Source organism: Ursus maritimus, unplaced genomic scaffold, assembly GCF_017311325.1.
Source record: "Ursus maritimus isolate PB19 unplaced genomic scaffold, ASM1731132v1 scaffold_4, whole genome shotgun sequence".
NCBI lineage: Eukaryota > Metazoa > Chordata > Mammalia > Carnivora > Ursidae > Ursus > Ursus maritimus.
This window is the reverse complement of record NW_024426552.1, coordinates 62119847-62135442: the sequence shown is the minus strand read 5'-3', so window position 1 is coordinate 62135442 and position 15596 is coordinate 62119847.

Here is a 15596-nt window from a genome sequence, read left to right as displayed (position 1 = left end):
ACTGATGACTGGATAAAGATGTGTATCAGAATATTACTCAGCCATCGAAAGAATGAAATCTTGCCATTTGCAACGACATGAATGGACCTAGAGCGTATTTTGCTAAGCGAAATAAGTCAATCAGAGAAAGACAATTATCATATGATTACACTCATATGTGGAATTTAAGAAACAAAACAGGTGAGCATAGGAGAAGGGAAGGGAAAATAAAATAAGATAAAAACAGAGAGGGAGGCAAACCATAAGAGACTCTTAACTATAGAGAACAAACTGAGGGCTGCTGGAGGGGAGGTGGGAGGATGGAGGAACTGGGTGATAGGCATTAAGGAGGGCACTTGGTGTAATGAGCACGGGGTGTTATATGAAACTGATGAATCACTAAATTCTACTCCTGAAACCAATACTACACTAAATGTTAACTAACTTGAATTTAAATAAAAACTTGGAAAAATAAATAAGGAAGTAAAAATAGAAGATACCCTGTTGTACAAGGCGGGGCGTGGGAGAAGAGGGGCTGACATATCGTTCCTTCCATGTGCCGCTGTCCTCCGTGCTTCCCACACACACATTTCACTCTCATAGCCCAAGATTAGGTAGAAAAAGAAAAAAAGGTGAGGAGCCTCATTCTGCAGATGAGGAAACTGAAGCTTTAATTTAGGTAATTAAAGTCCACGGGGCCGTGCAACCAGTAAGTGGAGGAGCGAGGCTGGAGACCTTGGTCTGCGTGACTCTGGAGCCCAAGCTCATCCCCCAGCCCACACTGGCTCCCAGAAATTATTTATGTGGTTTAATGCTTTGTATGGCCCTAAAAATAAGTGGGCTTCTCTTTCCCTGAGGAGTCTCTGGTAGGAGCATGAGGGTAAGTGTTTGGGTTAATTACTTTAGCTTCTGTACTTTACCTTCAGAAAAGCCATCCAGATCTCTTACTGTGGTATTGACTTAAGTAATCACTTCCTGCATTCCTGCTCTAAATCAAAATGTATTAAATGATACAACTTGAGGTTTGAGGTATACGAAGATACATACGGGAGATTGCTGTAGTCTAGGATTTTATGCTCTAGCAGGGAAGCTAAGATCGTTCCTAAATAACTTGAATACTTCGAGTAAGACCCCAAGTGCTCTGGGAGTTCTGAGTAGGGAAGATGTGAGCCTTGCAGCATGTGTATGGTTTTGGTAAGTAGACTAGAGACGGATGGCGGTGTGGGAGGAAGGTGGGGGTTGCCGACCTTCCAGGGAAAGAAAAGTCAGGGAGCAGGGACCCAGAGGAGCAAGGTGACCGTGAGGTAGCAAATGAGGCAGTTTGGCTAAAATCCCAGTTTGTATAGAGGCTCAGTGGGAGGCTAGCCTTCTACTTGACTCAGACCTTGCTAAAATGTAACTTCATTGTTACACTCTAAGCGTTAACAATCTTCCAGATAATCTCAACTTCTCTATTTTCCCTTACTCGTTTGCCTGGGCAGCTGTGGGAATTGAAGAAGTTAAAATCAATGAGTGTTTTGGGCCCAGAATTGGGTGCAGCATGGGTCCTCCATCAATGTTTGCCGAGTGAATAGAAGAAACCGGGTCATTGTTACAAGATGTTTCTGTGTAGTTTCTGCTTAGAAGTGACAATCATTCTTTCCTGCAATTGTTCTGGTAATTGTCACGCTCCAGACTGCGCGGAGCCTGAGCGCCCTGAAGGAGTTACTGCGCAAACTCCACGGGGGAGGGGGGGATCTTTACTCCTGTGACCGACCAGTCACGTTGTAAAGTTCATTACTGGTCTGCGCAGACATTGCTCCGGACCAGTTGAGTTACCATCTAGAGACAAAAATAAATAGACGGTGAAAGGAGAAAGTTCAGATAACACAAGTATAGAGAGTAAAGGGCAGAAATCTGGAGAAGCCGAGTGCAGCACCATTTCAACCAGTACGGATTATGCACCAATGCGCTGGGTAGCAGCCTACTGGTGCTGATTAGTCGGGTTTAAAGAACAGAAAGACAGCAATTTGTTTTTTTAAGGCATTTAAAGTGTGATCACAGCAGCATGGATCCAAGCAAAAAATGACTGCATGCGGTCGAATAAGGGGGAGGTAGGACTACAAACTTAAGGAAGGGGGGAGGCAGGCCACCAAAGAGGGGCTTTATTGGTCCAGAAAGGAGCTGAAGGGGCTCTGAACATGGGATTTGGTCCCAGTGACTCATCAGACCCCATAACACACTTTTCCAAAGACGACCCGCCACACTGAGTTTTATAAAGTGGGTAAGAGACAAAGGAATACTCTGTGGGAGGGTTGCCCGCCAGGATCAGGGTGGAACCGTGCAAACAAGCGTGGGAGAAAAGGAGGAGGAGGCAGATGAGGGGTGGGTTTGAGCAAAAAGAAGAATGAACAGAAGAAATCTGGCCGGGCATGCGGTAGGAAGTGCGGGAGGCAGCTGGGCTGCAGGCTGACTTTGGAAGGGCAGGGATATGGTGATGGGCCTGACCTGCTCCAGTTGCCGACTGCTAGATTTTTCTCCTTTTGCCCCGTGCATTCTCCTCTCCTTCAGGCCTCTGGGATCAGTGGCACCTAATAACTTAGGAAGTCATTCCTGTCTTCCAAAATAACAAAACAATGGTGAAAGCTGTCATTTAATGAGCGCTTATGATGTCCTCAGCACATGCTAGGCACTTAATGTTCATCTCTCAACAGATCCAAGAGATGGGTATTTTTTTTTTTCACCGAAATCTGTACTAATTTCCTATGGCTGCTGTAACAAGTTACCATAAACTTAGTGGATTAAAACAACACAAATGTAACATCTGAGGTAGAGGTCAGATTCCGGGAAACAAGCTGAGGGCTACAGAAAGGAGGTGGGTGGGGGGATGGGGTGACCAGGGGATGGGTGTTAAGGAGGGCATGTGTGGTGATGAGCACTGGGTGTTATACACAACTAATGAATCGTTGAACCCTACATCAAAAACTAATGATGTACTCTATGTTGGCTAACTGAACATAATAATAATAAAAAAGTGTGAGATGAGTCTCACTGGGTTAAAATCAAGGTGTCAGCAGAGCTGCCCTCCTGGAGCATCTGGGGGAGAATCTGTTTTCTTGCCATTTCGCAGATGAAGAAAGGGAGGCTCGAGAGATTGCTTACTTTGCCCAAGGCCACATTGCCAGAAAAATGCAAAAGCTCAGATTCAGTGGTCCTGGGTGGCTCAGTTGGTTAAGCATCTGCTTTTGGCTCAGGTCGTGATTCCAGGGTCCCAGGATCAAGCCCTGCATCAGGCAGGGAGCTTGCTTTTCTCCCTCTGCCCCATCTCCCCGCTCATGCTCTTTCTCTCTCTCTCTCTCTCTCATTTGCTATCCCTCTCTCAATCTCTCTCAAATAAATAAATAAATAATATTAAAAAAAAAAAGCTGAGTTTCAAACCCAGGTCTGCCTGGCTTCAGCTCATTTCCTTAACACCGAGCAGTGTATAAAGTCCTGTCACAGAGCTAATAAAAAAGCGACACCTCGCTCACTTCCTTCCCAACCCTCAAGCAGAGAGAACAGGTCCATTTTGTTGCTCAGATGGTCTGCCTTTGCCAAGGTCAGATTCACTGCGCCTCTCTTTACTTGCTTCTCCAGGTACTTGTCTCCTTGGCTCCTGGACGTTGCACTCATATTTGCACATTTTCCCCAAACCCAGTGTGGCACCTGCATGTTTTCTCAGAAAATTTGTTTAGATGTACCCCAAACCCGCAGTTCTCTCACCCGCTTCTTGGGACCGAAATTCTTGGAAGGAAAAGTGCACATGTACAGGTTAATATGAGAGTCGACATTTCATAGCCTCTCCCTGGACACCTGTATTTTAGACTAGGTCCGTGTCTAGAGGACCCAAAACCTTTGTTGCATCTTCTAAACAGCCACAAATGTCAAAAGAGATGGCAATTAGGGAGCCCAGCGTAGGGTTCTCGTGGCTCACGGTATGGCCCAGTGGCTGTGGTCTAACTGGGAGCACGCTGGATGTGGGGTCAGAATGCCGAGCTTCAAACCCCACTCTTGCCCAGCCTTTCTGTGCACCCCTGGGCAATGCCACTCACCGTCTACTTCCTCATTTATAAAGTGTGTAAGACACAATGTGTTTGATGGGGTCTTTATGATCTCTGAGATAAAAGTTGGGGAAGGGGTTGGCAAACACTGTTTATAAACCTAGGAAATTATGGTTAATAACCAGGGGCACATTTAGGAAGGACAGGAAATTGGGCTGTGGCTTTGCTTTATGGACCAGTGACACCTGGGGCCTGGCCAGGAGGTAACGCCTTCCAGGCTGAGGGGAAACAGCCCCTCTACCTTCCCTCTGTCCTCTGCCTAGGGCACGTTCTCCTGTAGGGATCTATAAGCCTTACCCACGTGTGCTTCCTCTTATTTTCCATGGAAGGATTCATAGGGGGAAAATAATCTCTTTGGGACAAGAAAAAAGGTTCCCAGTTGTGCTTGGGGTGTGGCCAGAGTCAGGTACCAAGCAGCGCGTTTGTATGGGAGGGACCCTCTCTGCATTCCATCCACATTCCCGAACAGTTAACATGCAGACACTGGCTCCATCCCTCTGGGTTTGGCGAGCTCGAGTGCCTCTGCTCTGGGCTGTGAGGTGATGTCCTGCTCATGCTTGAGATTCTCCTCTGTGCCCGGGCTGCAGAATTTACTTAAGGAGGACTCTGTTCCGCTCCCCTTGTGCATTCATTTCTCCTGGTATCAACGCACAAAGGGTTCCCTGCACTTTATTGCAAGAGTCTCCGAAGCAGGGGCACCTGGGTGGCTCAGTCGTTAAGCGTTAAGCATCTGCCTTCGGCTCAGGTCGTGATCCCAGGGCCTGAGATCGAGCCCTGCATCAGGCTCCCTGCTCGAAGAGCCTGCTTCTCCCTCTGCCTCTGCCTGCTGCTCTCTCTGCTTGTTCTCTCTCTCTCTCTGTCAATAAATAAATAAAATCTTAAAAAAAAAAAAAGTCTCTGAAGCAGGAGAAGGCCCTGGGACCCTGTTTCATTTGTCTTTCTAGGACCAAGGTGGCACAGTGCTTGACACATAGTAGGCACTCAATAAATTATTTTGCTAAACAAAAGGCAGATAAAAGTAGATTTTAGAATGTGTATTTGAATGAATGAATGAATGAATATATGAGTGACTCATTTGCCAAGACCTCTGATGCAGAACGGGTTAGAAAGTACAGTGAATGAGAAGAGCAGGGGCTTTGGACAGACCTGGGTTTGAATCTTTGCTCTGTTATTTAGCATTTTTTTTTTTAAGATTTTACTTATTTATCTATCAAAGAGAGAGCACGCACAAGCAGGGGGAGCGGCAGGCAGAGCAGAAGCAGGCTCCCCGCTGAGCAAGGAGCCCGATGCGGGACTCAATCCCAGGACCCTGAGATCATGACCTGAGCTGAAGGCAGATGCTTAACCAACTGAGCCTCCCCAGGCGTCCCTGCTACTTAGCGGTTTTGTGAGCTCAGGTAGTTTCTTAATCTTGTTGAGCTTTATCTCTAAATGGGTATCACAATAACTAACTCAAAAGGTTACTGTGAAAATTCAGTGAGAATATAGGTGAATACGAACACAATGTTAGTTACCCAACCAATATTCATTTTCTTTACCTTTGCCTCAATTTCTTGAAACAGATAGACCAAGCCAACAGACTTGAATGGTGAAAGCACTAAAACTAGTGGTTTAATTTTGTTTTAAAACACAGAACCACAGGGGTGCCTGGGTGGCTCAGTCTTTAGGTGTCTGCCTTCGGCTAAAGGCGTGATCCCGGCGTTCTGGGATCGAGTCTCACATCAGGCTCCTCCGCTGGGAGGCTGCTTCTCCCTCTCCCACTCCCCCTGCTTGTGTTCCCTCTCTCACTGGCTGTCTCTCTCTCTCTGTCAAATAAATAAAATCTTAAGAAAACCAAAAAACAAAAAATCCCACAGAGCCACATTTCAAAGGACATAGGATTTTAATAGGGTTGCTAATATACAAAACCAGATCAAAATTTGGCTGAAGCAAGAGTGGAGAGTTTTCCCTCATCAATTCTGAATTTCTGAGCCACATGGTGAGCCCCAGAGTGGCTACGAACCACCCTTCTAGAACTAACAGGAACAAAAAATGTAGGAGAAGTACGGAGCTAGAAGGCAGTCAGTTGCCCAGAGAGTTAGGAGACACTCAAGACTGAAGTTGGAAAATCCTGGTCAAAATGTGAACGATGATATTACATAGTTCCTGTGTCGAAGAGACCTGTGCTGAATGGAACATTTCAGGAAAGTTTCCTGGAAGGCAGGCGACTTCCATAATAGCCATCTGGAGGAGCATCTGGGAAGGGTTCTTGGCATACTTGGAGCAAAGGCAACATGACTTCTATGAAAGGAAACCATCAGGCCTGGCTCATCTTTCAGAGTTCTTTGAAGGCTCTGAATGCCTGTGCACCAGGGCAGACTCATGAACTTATTTAAGTTAAAACAAGAAAGACTTTGACAAATTTTTACACCTATGGCTGTTAAAAAAAAAAAAAAAGACATTATGAATGTATTGCCCTTACCAGAGAGGACAGGCCCAGAGAGAGAATGAAAGAGAGAGACAGGTGGCACCACTCTGCACACAGAGTATAAACTGGTATTCTCTAGGGCCTTGACTAGGATACAATGCCTAGTTGTTTGGTCAAATACCAGTCAAGATATGGCTGTGAAGATATTTTTACAGACGTGATTGACATTTAAGTCAATAGACTTTGAGAAAAGCAGATTTCTCTTCACAACATGGATGGGCCTTATCCAATCAGTTGAGGGCCTTAAGAACAAAGACGGATTTCCCGAGGAAAAAGCAATTCTGTCGCCATACTGCAAAGCAGAAAGCTCATCTGCAGATTTCAGATTCAAGATTGCAGCATCAACTTCTTTCCTGAATTTGTGGCTGCTTTACAGATTTCAGGCTTGCGAGCCCTACAACCACGTGAGCTATTTCCTTAAAACAAATATCTTTTTACTTGGCTGAGGATGTAGAGGCTTTATAGTAAGTCCTCTCATTGTGCAAATGAGAAAGCTAAGGCTCCCAGGGGGCAGTGACTTGCTCAGGATCATGGATGTGTTGTTTGCAGAGTCAAGATTCAAGTCCAGATCTCCTGACTCCTAACAGCCTTTTATTGAGTTTGTCACTAATCATTCTTGTTTTTTAAGGTAGGTAGACACCACCTCCCTTTATGTTTCTTTGAAGTTGAGAGAAAGTCCCATGCCCTGCCCAGCTCTTTTCTCTTAGAGGTTAAGCCACGAAGGGAGTCACATAAACAAAGCTGGCAAGGAGAGAGCCTTCCGCTTTTGCCCTCCATTCAGTCTTCCTTGCTCTTTACCCTGGTTTCTGAAATCCCACAAGAGAATCACGCCTTTGCTCCTGATCAGAATGCACATCATTACGAAAGAGGCACAGTGAGGCTTAGGAGCCATCAATGTCAATGCCTCATTGTGAATGTTTTTTTCAGATCCCTTCCTTATATTTCCAAAGGGAGAGGAAAGACAGACGTGAGAGAAGGAGACCCAAGGAGTGTAGAGCCTCAGTGGACTAACCTAACTCATGATCTGGGGTCTTGGATCTGTCTTCTGTGAATAGAGACTGAGTCCTGACAATATGATGAGCCTTCCCCTCCTAACTTCTTTTTCAGCCTCCAGAATGTATCTGCTATTTCAAATATGGGGTCTATAGAAACTTTCCTCTGTTATTCCAAAGTAGCACTTCCCTCATAGGTATTAGATTTCTTTTTTAATTTGGCAGAGATAGAAAAGAAGCAGATGGGGTGGGGCGGATTTTAAAAGGTGGGATTGGTAGAGGGCAGAGACCCGAGTAGCGGCTGTCCACTTCAGAAATGTTATCGCCCCTGACTGAAAGTACGCAGCTTGCCTCAAAATATTTTCCACATTCAAGAATAGCCTCTGTGAGCCCCACCCTGTGGAAAACTGCCCAGTGGCCTGGCACCATGATGATATACTCAAATTGCTCAACATCCCAGGAGCTCCTTTGCTCTGAGGAATGCAAACATTTTAAAAGGCTAGAGTTTTATTTCTTTTTTTTTCTTGTGCCCTCGTTCAGTTTGTTTTCTTATAAAAATTACTCATATCCATAGTATTGGATGTTGATGTTTCCAGACACATTGAATAGGTCTAAAAACCATTGCTCACTAAACAAACCACTTTCAAAGCAGAAGAAAAAGAAGTGAGACTCTCCCACCAAGCATGAGATCATTTTTTCAAGTTCATTACCTCTTTTCCTCACTCAAGTTTGTTGGACCAGAGAACACGCAAACCACACCTCAAACTCCAGCTCACGCTAGAGAAATTTGGATTAACAAAAGAAAAAAAATAGAGAAAGAGGAGAGGAAGAAACAAGAAATATGCTGTGCTGTTGCCTTAGCCCTGACCTTGAAACCCAGAACAAGAGTAGACAGTTGTATAGAGGGGAGAAGAAAGATGGGTGTGTGGATTTTAGATCAGAACAATTGCTGGTCTGCTTAAGTTTAGGGCTGGATGAGTCCCTGGGAATGATGAAAAGTGGTGCTTGTTCCCATGGCCATGACACGCAGGGCTCACAGCATCCATTGGTTTTTCTTCCTTTAAAGCTCTAAACCTACTCTCACTAATATGGTAACTAGTATATATGTAGCTTGGTAATGTGGTAACTAATATGGTAACTAGTATGTATGTAGCTATTTTCATTCAAACTAGTTATTCAAACTAGTTTCATTCAAACCAATCATTCAAACTAGTTTAATTAAATAAAATTTAAAATTCAATTCTTTAGTTACACTAGCCCCATCTTAAGTGCTCAATAGCCACATACTGTAGTTAGTGGTTTTGGTATAGAATATTCCCACCACCACAGAGAGTTCTGTTGGATAGCATCACTCTAGACTCCTGACGCTTGCCACGCTGACCTCAGAATCATTCACCCCCCTGAAGTCAGGATGAAGATAGAAGCAATGGCCCAGGCATTCTCAGCCAAGTGAGGACCTCAGGTGTGGGCCATGCCAGCGGGTGCCTGGCCCCAAGGCAAGAATGCTATGGAGACTCCTTGGGGGAGGTGAGATTAGGGCACCTCTTCATGAATTTGGCCTTTGCCCCAGTTAGGGAACATCAGGTGTGTGGGCACCCTGCATGGGCTGATCAGTGTTTGCTCTTGGTAAGAATGTAAGCAGGAGAGGTTGAAAAGAAATTCTGAGAGTTCATTTGCTTTTCCTGACTAAATGGTGTGTAAATTCCCCTTTGGATTTACAAGTCTATGATTCTTTCCAGGCAGTTAAAAAAAAAAAAATTGGGTGAGTTGATTTTTAAGCCTATGGTAGCAGAGAGGAAAAAAGTCTGTTGCAGCCGAAAGCAAAATAAGAAAATTTTCTCCTCATTGAGAAGAGCTAATCAAAAGGAAAACCATTTCTTTATAAGATTTGAAAACTATATAAATATATAAAAATATGTATGTATATATATACATATATATTATATATATTCTTAATATATAAATTAAGAATCAGTCAATCAACATTGCCTTTAATTTAAAAAAGACATTGAAATTAATGAAATTCAAAATGTGTTCAAAATCTTTGAAACTAGTTATAAGTGGGGTTTTAAACTTACATAAAATAATACTAGCATTATTTGAAACTTGATTCATATTACACGTAGAAATGTTCTTAGAACAAAAAGTATATTTAGGACCTGTGGCTCCTATACATCAACTAATTGGTGAAGAGTAAAAATAAATTATGTAAAAATAACACTGCATAGATAAAGCGCATTATTTCAACTGACACATTTATTAAACAGAACTATTTGCAGAAAAGAAACATGAGTAAATTGCCCCACAAATTTCATTACGAGTAGGCAGGATCAAATGATTTCTGACAAGACGACCAGGGGGATCTTTCTCCCTACTACATTATTAAGAAAGAACGTAGCCTATTTCCTTAAATTTTCTTTTTGCTTCTCTGACTTCACCAGGAAATTGGGGTCCATAGGGTTCTGTCTGAAATTTTAATCAGGAGATACAGGTTTTCCCAGGGTTCTTGAATATTTCTTGGTCTTTTTGTCAGGAAGTTGGAGGTTGAAATCAGGGTGGGTGAATTATACTCCCAGAATTTTAATCTCAGTTCTGAGAACTGGACGATATCAAATGGTTTAAGAAAGCAGTTTGTACCATTTAAAGTAAAAGAGAACAAAATCGTTAAGATAGTCTAAGTTACAAAAACTGACGGATCTATTCATAAGGGAATTACCTTCTTCCCCTTGCCCTTTCAGACCCCAGCTCGCCTCCCCGGAAAGCAGCCCAACCATTGAGAGTGCAGGTGGCCTCCCTGCAGAGTGAGATCAGTTTGCTCACCTTGCGCTCTTCTCCTTCTCCTCCTTGTGCTGCACCGGCCACTCTGCAAGCTGCTCTGGCCTCAGGTGCTTTTCTACCCAGCACCCGTTCCTTGAACCTCCTGGACCAGAGAACAGTGGTCTGTGATTGGGAGGAGGCATCTCACATGGGCTGAGCCTGAGGCTGCCTGAGCTTGCCTCGCTGAGGCCGGAAGTAACAGGAACTTTTTGGACAGTAGATTTCTGCTACTTTGGAATGTGTGATTCTGACAGATGGAAGCACCTTGACAGGGCTTAGCTCATCACTCTTCTGGATTTCTCCTAGGTCTGGGCTTTCCTGGAACACACACAACTCAGGGCTTTTTTTTTGTTTTGTTTTGATTTTTTTTTTTTTTTTAACTATGTGATCCTTATTTCTGCTTTTGTGCCTTTGAAGGCTTATCTATTGTCCTGACTGCTCACAGTCATGCTGGTACATGTCTATCTGTCCAAGGTCATGTCTAATTTCACTTTTTATAACTTGCATATGCTACATTTAGGGGGAGAGTGACCGCCCAATTAACACTCACATAGTAGGTGGTCCAAAGACTCCTAAAACTAATGTTGCCCCGCCCCTCCCATTCCCTTCCCTTCCCTTCCCTTCCCTTCCCTTCCCTTCCCTTCCCTTCCCTTCCCTTCCCTTCTTTTCCCCTGGAGCCACCATGTGTCATACCCAGCACCAACAATATTTCTGTTAATGTCTGCATAACATATGATGGTATAGGCACACAGTAGTTAATTTAGCCTGCAGTTAGGGGTGGGTGATGGCAGTAATGTTAGAATTTGTTGAGTGCTTTCATCAATAGACTCAGGAGTTCTCTTGGGTCCGGATCATCTCTGTAACAGGTTCTTCAGGAAGCAGACTCTGAGACAAAGTTTAGTGTGCAATATATTTATTAGGGAATGCCCTTGAAATTAACACCCTTGGGAGGGAGAGGGAAGAAATCAGATTGGGCAGACAGAGAAGACAAGCTGCCACGCAGGTGGGAAGCCTCAGGCACTACCCCCGCTTCAGCCGGAAGCTCCAGAAGAAGATGGCCTGCCACAGTTGTTGCGCATTGGGCCCCTCTGTGATCAGTCCTTAGGTATAGGTCACCCTGGGAAGGTGGCTTTCAGTAGCTGAGGCTATCCCTGAAGGGGGCTGATGATGGAGGCTGGGGTTGTCAGTACTCGCAGCAGCAGGGCAGCACACTTCTCCTTGCTGAGGGGGCCAGCACGGGGCATCTGTCCGTCCCTCACACGCCTTATTCCTCCTCAGCCCTCCAGGGCCTGGTTAGACACGGGATGATAATTCACACAATGCAATTCTATGAAACTGTGAAAAATGATGCCATAGAAAAAATGTAAAGATGTGGAAATATGTTCACTCATTTATTCAACAAATATTTATTGAGAACGTGTGATGTGCCAGGCACTCTTCTAAGTGCTAACAATAAAAAGAGCAGGTTATAAATAGTTTGTACAATTTGACATATGTATATGTGTGCGTATATATATATATATATATATATATACACACACACATTCATATATATATATATGAATTAAAAAGTTAGGAAGAATGTAAAGTAAATGTCAACAAGGTTATATCTGGATGATATGATATGGATGGCTTTTCTTTTTCTTTTTTCATAGTTTCTATGCCTACAAAGGATCTTAATTACAATTATAGAGAGAGAAACACGTAAATTATTAAAAGTATGCTCTTTTGGAAATCTTTGTGATAAAGCAGCAAGGAAGCAAACAAGGACCTATGTTTCCATTCATATCCTAGGCATTTTATGTTCTATTACTAGGATTATGTGGGAAGAAAATAAACATGACTCTTTTCAAAATAGATAATGTGAACACAAAAGCCCATAACAAGAAACAAAAGACTAGCTAGGAAAAGGAAGACGGATTTTCAGACAACAATGGCCACTTATCCACCCTCAATACGTCTCAGGTATCTGGAAGTCGAGAGGAGTATGTGCGCCCCTCTCCGCCTGGCCATCCTACTGCGCCATCACCCTCCAATGCTTTTCCCTTTTCTGTGGTGGTTCCAAGACAAAGCTGGTGACTAATGGAACATCTCCTGAGTTACAGGATGTTGGTCCTCTGCACTCCCTCAAACTTTCCAACCCTCATGGGGCTTCTCTCTTCCATCACTGGGACGGGGAACCACTGGAATAGTACTCTTCACAATCACTACACTTCCTAAATGGACCCCTCACTTCAAATCCACTTTGTTATGGCGGGGGGCGGGGGAGAGTTGCAGTGTCATCCGGATGGGAAAGCAACTGGCCCCACCTGGAAGTTCTGAGTTAGGAATGTGTGTTACTTAATGGCTTTTGCTCTACTCACCAGTTTCAGGGAAAAAGTTGTCTCAAAGCATGATTTTGTCTGCCATATTTTCAGTTCTTCTAAAAGTCCCAGGCACTGTAAGGCATACTCTTCACAGTGGCCCTGTGAAGTATATATACTATTATGACCCCCCATTTTATAAATGAGGGAAGCGGAGGTTGAGGAGGTTAACTGGCCCAGGGTTCCAGAGCTTTTGAGGAGTGAAGACTCCCCTCGGTCTGTCCTCATAGACTGCAAACTTAACTACCAGACTATACTGTTTGAGTATAGTTAGACAATTGGTGTAACTTTGAAAATGACATTAAAATCTTAAATTATTAATGGTTAATTTCTATGAACTAGTTAATGAAGTGAATAGAGAGTAGAATATTGTTCGTGGCACATGTGAGAAGTCATAGTCTATAAAACTGGCTCACAAGTAATTCCACCAGAGCACCTTGGCTCCTTAGGGAGTGGAGGTCACTAATCAGACTTCGGCTTCTCTAGTAGAAATAACTGAGCCAAACCTGCAGACTATGTGCCCGAAGCGCTCAGATCCACCAATTTTCTAGTGCCTCTGAAGACTGCTTTTTCTCCAATAGGTCTTGACTCTCTTTGCAGATTTTTCTGAAATACATAAATTCAGGCTTTTGTCCTTTAATGGGTCCTCTCTCTGACTCAGCTGTCCTCTTGCTCAACATTAATTGACATTCTCATATTCTCTTCAGCTCCTGTAGATGATAAATGCTTAACTTAGTTCATATTTTAGATTATGGCCACCACAAGATGACTTCTTAAAGCAAACCTAGCCCTCTCCCAGGAAAGGGACAAACCATTATTAATAGACTCTTACAACTGGATGGGACATTAGCCCATTTCAAGAACCAGTTAAGGTTATTCTATGGAATGATTGTATGGAATAACTATATTCCAATAAAATAGCCAGTTAGCCCACTGAAGAAATGCCTCTGTAACATCTCTAATATCCAATATTAAGGGGCAAGTCTATGAAACTTGTTGTGTTTACTGCAGAGATTGGGGATACTGTACACAATCACCCATGTTGGATCTAAGAGGTCTAAATATTTCCTTTGGTCTCAGCATCTGGGGTGATTATATTTTTCCTAATCAACTAGTTTGTTTTTCAACTATTTTTGAACTATTTTAAACTACTGAACACTATAAATCTTCAAATAAATTCAACCTCTCCCCCATGCTTGTCATTCTTCCATTGAAACTGCTTGTCAAGTTACAAACAACCTCTATTTTGCCAATTCCAGTAGACATTTCTTTGTCTTCATTTTACCTGGCCACTCAGGTGCAACTGGTATAGCTGATGACTCCATTCTTCTCGTACTACTCTCCTCTTCTGGCTTCCATGATACCGTATTCTTTCATGCTTCCCCATAGTTCTCTGCTTGCTCCTTCTCAGTCCCCATTGCTGTCTCCTCTTGGGCCTGACCAAATTGCTTTAGAAAACTCAAGAACTGGATCGAGCTCTCGATTCTGAATCTGGCTCTGAGACTGTACCACCATCAGGACTCAGCCCCTCCCTCCTTACCTTTCACTCATTCCCACTACTTCCTGGTTAGAAGGTTCGACAGGATAAAGCAACATTGTCTATAATTAAGAAAAATAGTAAGAATTCCACATCTTTGTCTTCTTACAAGTACAGCTGTGTTTCTCTGCTTTTCTCCTGGAATCTTCTTTTTCTTCCCTTGGCCACCAGCTCTTAAAGAACAGTGAATTAGGTTGTGGCCTCTCTTAACTTGATATTTGGTAAGTACACATACTTCTGATTATGTAAAATTTTTATTTTATTAGATATCAGGGGCAGAAAATTCTGTGATACGGTTTAAAGTTACACTCTTAATCAGAAGTGTCCTGAGAATGTTTAAGAACGTAAAGACTTTGTGATTCTCCTCCTGAAAACAGTTCAGTGGCTTCCTTTTGTGCTCAAGAGTAGGATCCAAGCTCCTCACCGTGGCTTATAAGTTGCCCACGTATTCACCCACTTCATTGGGCACGACTTTTAACCTATGTGTGCTCCAAACACATGGCTTTCACACTTGCCATTTCCGTGAATGGAAATCCATTTCCCCAGCGCTTCTGGGCTGCCTCCTTGTCCTTCTCCAGGTGCCGCTCTGCCCCCACTTCCTCTGAGAAGTCTTTCTTGACTGCCCTTCTGAGAGTGGCCTCCCCTCTCCCCTCCAGTTACTCTTGCTCATATAAACATCGTTTATTTCCTTCGTAAACATAATCAGGCTGGTATTACCTTGTTTTTTTATTTGTTGTTTTTCTTCCTCTGTCTTCGCTGCCTCACTGAAACTAGAATAGTTTAAAATAAATGAATGAGTTTCTGATTTGGGAACTTTAGGGTGAATTAGATCTATTTGTCCTGGGAGGGGGGGAAGCCCATTGCATTAAATAATGCTTGAGAAGAGCCAAAAGTGCGTGACCAAAGTGCCAGTTTTAGGAAGGGATCTGCATTTCTTTATGTATTGCTCTAAATTATTCTCTGCTTTTTAAAATATTCATTATTCTATTCTGATAACAATATGAATGCATGTCTGTTGCAGAAAATAAAAATCACTATACTTCCTTATCCAGTGATAAATATAATATACACTTTGGTGTAGAACCATTCATTCAGGAACTATTTGAGGTATTATTATGTGTCAGGTACAGTTCTAGCAGGCATTAAACAGATGAAATTCCTGCCCTATGGCAATTTTGATCTTTCTTCTTTGCATTTCCCCTATGTAATTGGGATCATAACTTATTTAAAGTCTTCTAAACCAGTTATTTTCACTTATAATATGGTGCAGACATTTCCCTATGGGATTATTCTACAACATAATTTTAATGGATATATTATATCCTGCTATATGAATATGCTATTATGTATTTAACTGAATCC